Here is an 8661-nt window from a genome sequence, read left to right on the forward strand (position 1 = left end):
CATATGGCAGAAACAGCATAAACTATACACAAGTAATTAAGAAAAATATTGTTACATGCAATAATTGAAATAAATTTCAGCATTTTAACTAGGGATATAACCTTTCCAAATGCAACCTTTTCATATGTGAAGACTATTTTGAAGACCTTATATCCAAAATGAAAGTGGCATGATTTCTCTTCAATAATTAAAAAATAGAAGTGGTTGAAGAGTAATTATTTTGAGGATTTTTCCTTCCTTCTCAGTAAAGTCAAAAAGGGCAAATTTCAGTTTTTTTCCCCCCTTCAGTCTTTGAGTTAGAGATTTAGAGATAGTGTAGAACAATGTGTGTTTATTTGGCAGGGGGCTAGAGAGGTTTCAAAGTAACCAAAGTCAAGAAATAACTTGAGGCAGTCTCAGGACATGGGAAGCTCTCTAAGAATATTAAAAGCTTCCTTGGACAGAATTGATCCCTACTGAAGAGAGCAAATGAAAGAGAGAGAGAGAGAGAGTTGTTAGCACCATTCAAAGAAAAGAAAACTACCTACCTAACTGGTAGCCCTACAAAGATCACAATAGTAAATATAAGAATTATTTGGCTTTACCACATTTATCTGACAAATCCTTTAAACCCATCCAATTCACTTTCCTGTCATTTGATTCTCAGCAAGTAATCTGGTATTTATTAATTTAGTATCACAGATCCCATGGTGCTCTATGATACCAAAGGGAATATTACAGAGTATTCTTTTCCCTGGAAAGGAATATGGCTCTCTGCAAATTAAAAAATGGTATAAACCAGTACCCTTTGAGTTTAGCAAATATGATCTAGTTATAATGATTTGAAAAATAATAGTAAACACAGAGCACTTACTATGTGCTGACGTACCTCTAAGTACTTTACATATACTAGTTCATTTAATTCTCACGGTAAACCCAGTGAAGTGAGTATGATTATTATGCCCATTCTATAGACAAGGAAATTAAAGTTTAGATCTTTGGTGGAGCATTTTACTGATTTTCTACACCTGAGAGCTAAGAAATTAAACCCTTGACCAGCAATAATCTCCTAAGGCCCTCTTCCTTCTTATACCTGGTTTGACACTGACAGCCTCACCGACCAAATCACCATACAATGGAGTACCTGCACTATCTCACTGACTCTGTTCTCTCGTAAGAACTAAGGTAGCAGTAAAGAATTGCAGACAAAGTGTATTCTATCTTCTCAGACCAATTACGGGAGAACGATACTCCACATTATCATCTACCTAGCATTCACAGAGTATAGATGGTGGAAAATAGCTTGGATATTTAGTGTGTACAGATTATGTACAATTTTATGTTCACACTATCACATTACTGGTTCAGAAGCACAGTTGACCCTTGAACAATGCAGATTTGAACTGCACAGGTCCACGTACGTGCAGATTTTTTTTTTTCAATAAATACTGTGAATGTATTTTTCTTTCCTTATGATTTTCTTAATAATATTTTCTTTTCCCTAGCCTACTTCATTATTAGAATACAGTATATAATACATATAACATACAAAATATGTGTTAAGTGACTGTGTTATTGATAAGGCTCTGGTCAACATAGGCTATTTGTTAAGTTTTTGTGGAGTCAAAACTTATATGCGAATTTCCATCTGCACCAGGAGTCAGTGCCTTTAATCCCTATGTTGTTCAAAGGTCAACTATAGCACCCTATACCCAAGATGTCAGTTTTGTAAGGGTGATTTTTTTTGCAAGGTAGTACTACACATTCATATTGCAAGTAACTAAACTTTATCCCACAGTGCAGTAAGAGCTTTAATGTGTTCCTTGGAATCACTGTAATCTCTCAAAATGTATGACTAGAAGTTAAATACGAGGTGCCTGATTTCTTTTATAATTTTACAGATCACTGATAGAAAAACTGGAAATTAACAGCACCAAAGTCTAGGCATTGAACAATTCCCTACAATCTATTTTTATCTTTGACTTATAAGTCTTATTTAAATTTTGTTACTCTGGTCAGAATGAGATTTTTTTAGGAGTTAATACTATGGACTTGGGCTTCAAGTATTCTGTTATGTTATCAATGTTAAAGAAACAAACATGAGTTCATCAAAATAACAATGAAACAAAAGGTATAAACTCAAGAAAAAGGTGAAGCATGGCTTACCAATTTCTGTATAAAGAGTAGTTTTTACCCCATAAACCTTAAGGCAACCAAAGAGACTGGGAGAAAAAAGAAGGGGGACTGGTGCTTATCCTGAGGCGGGGAGGGAGAAGACAGCTGCTTTCCACAGGTTCTGAGCAGAGCTGAGAGAGCGTGCATTTTTGCTGCCTGTCTACACTCCTTTATGCAGCCCTTACTAGGTGGCAGGCACTAGGCACCGTGCAGCAATACAGAAATGAACAGAACAGACAAGGTCCCTAACCCCATGAGGCTTGCATCCACTATGCCAAACTCATGGGATGGGGTATTAATCTCTTACAGTACCGGAAAAGAAAAGTTGTGGCGAGGTGGACTTTCCCTTTGGACCCTCTTGAACCCAGCTGACTTGTGGACCTAACAGACAAGAAAGACAGTGAGAGAAACTGAAAAATCCTGATCTCCTCCTGCCTTTGGATCCCTAATTAATATGACTACAATACAGATTACAACCAGTAGCCTATAAAAATAACAATTATAGAAATACTTACAATCTTCAAATTGGGACAGTGTGGGCACATGGAAGAGATTCAATAAATACTTTTAGAATTAATGCATAATGAATAAAAATATTAAAACTGTCAAAAATCAGCTTCATTATTTAATATTTACTATATGACAAAGTTGACATTGTATAAAGTTTTTGTCTTCCTTTCTTAAAAGAAACAGTACTTAATAGTGCTTAAATAAAGAAGATGCTTACAGAATTTAAAGTAGGATGAGGTACTATTTTAGGCTATTTTAGCACTCCAGTTTCTTCAACACACGAGAATTCTTTATAAAAAAAACCAACAAAAAGCATGAAGTTATGAGAGGTCCAGCACCTGAGCAACACCGTATCAGCACAGCACAGGCTCCAGGTGTGGCTGGCTAACCCTTATCTTCAAAATGAATGATGTTGAGTATCTAAGAAATAAACAATGGGGATTGTTGTCCTTTCTGAGGTCAAAGGACACACTCTCTGAGGAACAAAGGTAAAGAGGGAGAATTCAGTCTGCTTAGTGAAAACAAAAATTGTCCACTGGATTTGCCTTCTAACTGGATTAAGTGAGCCATGTTTAGACAGGCACAGTACAGAAAAATTTTGTTAATTGATTAACTTCATTGGAAGAAATTCAATATTGAGGAAAAGAAGTGTAGTTGCATAATTTCCCACCAAACATGAAGAATATTCAAATATAGTAAATTTTTGATTAAATAATATAAATAAATGATTACTGTCACTATTATTAATAGCAGTGCCAATTTTTTCTTTCCACGTCCTCATGATATTATCTTCCTGCTTAACCACTTCCTCAATAGTCTATTTGCAGCCTACCACAAACTGAGAGAAAAATACTTTAATTACCAATACTTAGAGTAAACATTTTAATTAACGTTCCTAACAAACATGGAAGAAAGAAACCAATAGCAAGTGGCATTGGAGGAAATCATCTCTGTCAGGCTGATATTTCTTTAGACCAAACGAAGATGCTGGTCATCCCCAACATGAGGGAGAGAGAATGAAGGAGATAAGCAAAAACCCAGGAGATATAAAATGGGCAGCTTCTGCATTTATGAGTCTGAACTTCATAGTACAGCTTCATTATTTTATTTGAATTATTATTCATTTTCAGCACAACACACCCACATTAAAAAATAAGTCCAGAACATACAAGTATTCCAGAGACATGTATAACCATACAATCAGCACTTAATTATATCTGCTAACAGGAAAGTAGGGTAAAGATTACCCAAATATATTTTTGGACACTACTTTGCTCCAAATTTAATGTATTTTTATTGAGATATAATTGGCATACATCATTATATTATTTTCAGATGTACAACATAATGATTTGATATTTGTATAGATTATAAAATGATTACCATTTAAGTCTAGTTAACATCCATCACCATACATAGTTACAGAATTTTTTGTTTTTGTGATGAAAACTCTTAAGTTTTACTCTCTTAGCAACTTTCAAATATGCAGCACAGTATTAACTATAGTCACCATGCTGTACATTACATCCCATGACTTATTTATTTTATAATTGGAAGTTTGTACCTTTTGATTCCCTTCACCCATTTTGCCCACCCTGTACCCCCCATGCCTCTGGCAACTACCAATCTGTTCCAAATATCTTTTTAAAAAACATTTCTATTGGGCTATGAATATAGTATAGTATCAACACACGATTGAAAATTTGATGAACAATAAGGATTACTACCTTAGGATTGTTGTTGGTAGCTGTTTCTCTCATTCTCTCAAAAATTTTGATGGAATTAACTCATCCCTAACTAAGTGGAATTAGTAACTAAGTCAAGAAACTTAATTTACTCCTAGGAATAAATTAGGGTGTGAGGGAACATGAAAGTTGAGAAGTATCCATTCCTAAGGCCTCTTCCAGTCTAACATTTAGAAATCTGTGTCCGGAAGACAAGGAAGTTAAAGGCAATGACTGGATTACCCATCACACAGAAAAGAGTAAAAGGAGTTTTCTGAAACCTTTGATCTTCAAAGTCATAAGTAAACATAAAATAAACTTATGAGAGGAAGGCAACCTGGGGAGCATACCAGGTGGCAAGAATCAACTGGCTTAGAGCCAAATGGCTCAAAAGCAGAGAAACATCTGTTATTTCAATGAAAAGAAGAAAAAAAATTTAAAAGAGAGATGATAGCATATTTCATATTTCAATGTTAATAATTTAACATTTAAATACTTCTAAAATGGCATTTCTACACATTCACATCAAAAAAGTCATGTTCCCACCCAAACGTCCATGCACACTTGTGTTTTTAGTGTATTAGAAACAAATAGCCCAAGCGAGTCTAGTTCTAAAACATATTCACCAGGCTGGAGCCAGGGTGAAACCCAAGAGGCTAATGACTTTTCCAGAATAACCATGTGAGCAGCTACAGGCTGATTAGGTGACATAAAATGGCTATGAGCTTTTGTAGGCAGAATGAGGTATTATTCATCTTTAGAAACCCAACACCTACTACATTGCTTGGTACATAGTCATTACTCAAAAAATGTTGATTAATTAATAAATGTACACCTATTCTGCACAGGGAATTTATGATAACATTTAATCTGTTATCTCTGTTTTGAAATATTCAAAATATTAAAGCTATATAGCTATATTAGAGGTCATTATGCATCAGCTTATTTTTCTTATATAACTTATCTTAGTATGTAACCCTTACAAGAACAACTTATTAAGGCTATTTAATCTGCTTGGGAAAATTGAGACATGTATATATTTTTTGGTTTTGATTCCATTATTTACACAAAGTATTCATAATTATTACTATTTGCAGAGTAAAGCACACTTTCAGAAATCTGATAATGTACAAACTGGCAATTCCAAAATTATCTGTTTAGAGGTTGTTTCAGAGAATAAAAATCAATCTTTTTCTCTAACACCAGTTTTCCAGTGTTCTTACACTCTAAATAAATAACTATATTGATCATCCTTAACCTTGAATAAATTTTGAGAACTCTCAGTTTGATAAGAAAACCTCGGTTTCATTAGTATCTTTTAATGAATTTGCCCAGCTGAGCAAAGGTATTTGAATCTAATAAACACGTGGGTTAAATGCATTCTCCTGCATTTGATAGGATTTTTGTTATTGTTATTTAGATTTATTTTTCAACCAGCAGCTTTGTCCTTGTCAGATTAGGAGCAGAGCTCTGACCTAACTACTTTGACCTTAAGACTGTTTAATCTTATAATTATGATGCCTTACCTATGCAGGAGCAAGGAGTTCATTATTGTATTTACTTAAAAAAATATATATATATATATAATAATCAGGTTTGTGAAGGGTGTAATGAATCATTGGTTACTGATAGTTTCATTTTTTTAATAAATAATAATTTGTCGTGATTAAATGGGGTTAGAGTGTTTTTGTTTCCAGTTTAAAAAAAATAAAGAAAAACAGATAAGTCACTCGAACAGCTTTTAAAATATAATTTTGTGTGAAATTAAAAATTGCAAAATGCTTCATTATTTATACTTGTGGAGGATTTTCTCCAAAATTGCAAAATAAATCAGTTATTTTTGTGATATGGTAGGTATTATTGAGAACGTATTAATATTTGGTAGCATTACATATATAAATAAAATCTTAGCCTTAAATAAAACTGTAAGAAAAATTTGGTATCCATAGGGGGTTTCGATAAAGTACAGAATACTTTTGCATTTAATCTTGGTAAATTTAATCCTTTATGTTTTCCTCCTTTAGAAAATGAAGAAAAAAAGAAGCAATCATTGGAGGGTATGAAGCATCTATTTTTTCCCCCCTGATTTTGTAACAAAATGAAAACATTTTAATTCATTTTATAGCACTATAAAATATGTGAAATTATTTTTAATAAATAAAACTATGCTTCTAAAAGGGTTCTTGCCAAAAAGATGCCTGATATTATTGTGTTAACTAATGAAAATCTACAACAAATTAAAGAATAAAATAGCTATGCATTTCATTTTGTCATTTTAATTATTTATTTATTAAATTCTTAACCTATAGGACGTACATAGATTGTATGAATAAACAAATGAATTGGTTCTATTGTTCCTTCATAGCTTCAGAACTGCTCTATTTATGGCTAAACCACATTAGTCTTGTGATCTGTTTGTATTTATAACTCTCAATAGTATCCTAGGGTCAAAAACTAACTTATTTTAATTTAAAAATATCTTTAAGCCTCCGAAAATTATCTGTATTTGCTTGAGTCTGATGTACATTGAATCCTAGTCAGTAAACATTGCACAACCTGAGAGCAAGGGTCTGTCCCACACATACACATCACTCTCAAACCCCCCTGCCCCCCAGATTTAACTACCACCATATGCACTTTATTTTTAACAAAACAAAGGAATCATAACTTGTTCCTTTCAAAATTTCTCTGCAAGAATTAACATCATTATAATGTCCATACTACCCAAAGCAATCTATCGATTCAGTGAAATTTCTATTAAAATACCAGTAGCAGCCCTGACCAGTGTGTCTCAGTTAGTTGTGCACCATTCTGCAGAGCAAAGAGTTGCTGGTTTGATTCCCAGTCAGGGCACATGCCTAGGTTGCAAGTTCAGTCCCCAGACAGGGATGCAGGGGTGGGGTGCGGGGGGAGGGAGGACAGAGCATATGAGAGGTAACATACTGACATTTCTCTCATATTGATATTTCTCTCCCTCTCTCTTTCTCCCTCCCCTCTCTTTCTCTACAAAAATAAAATTAAATTAAACATTAAAAAAATACCAATGGCATATCTCATAGAACTAGAACAAATATCCCCAAAACTTATATGGAACCACAAAACACCCTAAATTGCCTCAGCAATCTTGAGAAATAAGATCAAAGTTGGAGGAATCACATTCCTTGATATCAAATAATACAAGTCGATAATAATCAAAACAGCATGGTAGTGGCATAAAAACAGGCATATAGATCAATGGAACAGAACAGAGAGTCCAGAAATAAACCCATGCCTTTATGGTCAATTAATATTTAATAAAGAAGTCAAGAATATACAATGGGGTAAAGACAGTCTATTCAGTAAATGGTGTTGGGAAAATTGGTCAGATATAAGCAAAAAAAAAACCCAAAAACCAAAAAACTAGACCACCTCTTTGTATCATAAACAAGAATAAACTCAAAATGTATTGAAGACTTAAATGTAAGACTCAAAATCATAAAAGTCCTAGAAGAAAACATAGGCAGTAAACTCTCTTACATTTCTCATAGCAATATTTTTTTATATATTTCCTCAGGCAAGGAAAATAAAAGAAAAAATAATAAACAGAACTACATTAAGTTAAATTTTTTTGCACGGCAAAGAAAACCATTACCAAAATGGAAAGACAACCAGCTAAATGGGAGAACATATTCACCAGTGATACATCTAATAAGGTGTTAATTTCCAAAATTTATGAAGATTTTATACAACTCAACACCAAGAAAACAATCCTATTTTTAAAAATGGGCAAAGGACCTGAACAGACATTTCTCCAAAGAGATGGCCCTACAGATGGCCAACAGACATATGAAAAGATGCTCAATGTCATTAATCATCAGAGAAATGCAAATTAAAACCACAGTGAGCTATCACCTCATACCTGTCAGAATGGCTATCATCAATAAATCAACAAATAACAAGTGCCAGCCAGTATGTGGAGAAAAGGGAACCCTTGTACACTGTTGGTGAGAATACAGATTGGTCCAACCACTGTAGAAAACAGTGTGGAATTTCCTCGAAAAATTAAAAACAAAACGGCCTTACAATCCAGCACTTCCACTTCTGGGAATATATCCAAAGAAGCCTGAAACAATAATTCAAAAGAATATATGCACCCCTCTGTTCATTGCAGTATCATTTACAACAGCCAAGATTTGGAAGTAGCCCAAGTGTCCATCAGAAAGTAAGTAGATAAAAAACAGTAGTACATTTATACAAAGGAATATTACTCAAGTGTAAAAAAAAAAAGAAGGAA

This window comes from Pteronotus mesoamericanus, unplaced genomic scaffold, assembly GCF_021234165.1.
Source record: "Pteronotus mesoamericanus isolate MK-2021 breed Mesoamerican mustached bat unplaced genomic scaffold, CSHL_Meso_final scaffold_651, whole genome shotgun sequence".
Lineage (NCBI taxonomy): Eukaryota > Metazoa > Chordata > Mammalia > Chiroptera > Mormoopidae > Pteronotus > Pteronotus mesoamericanus.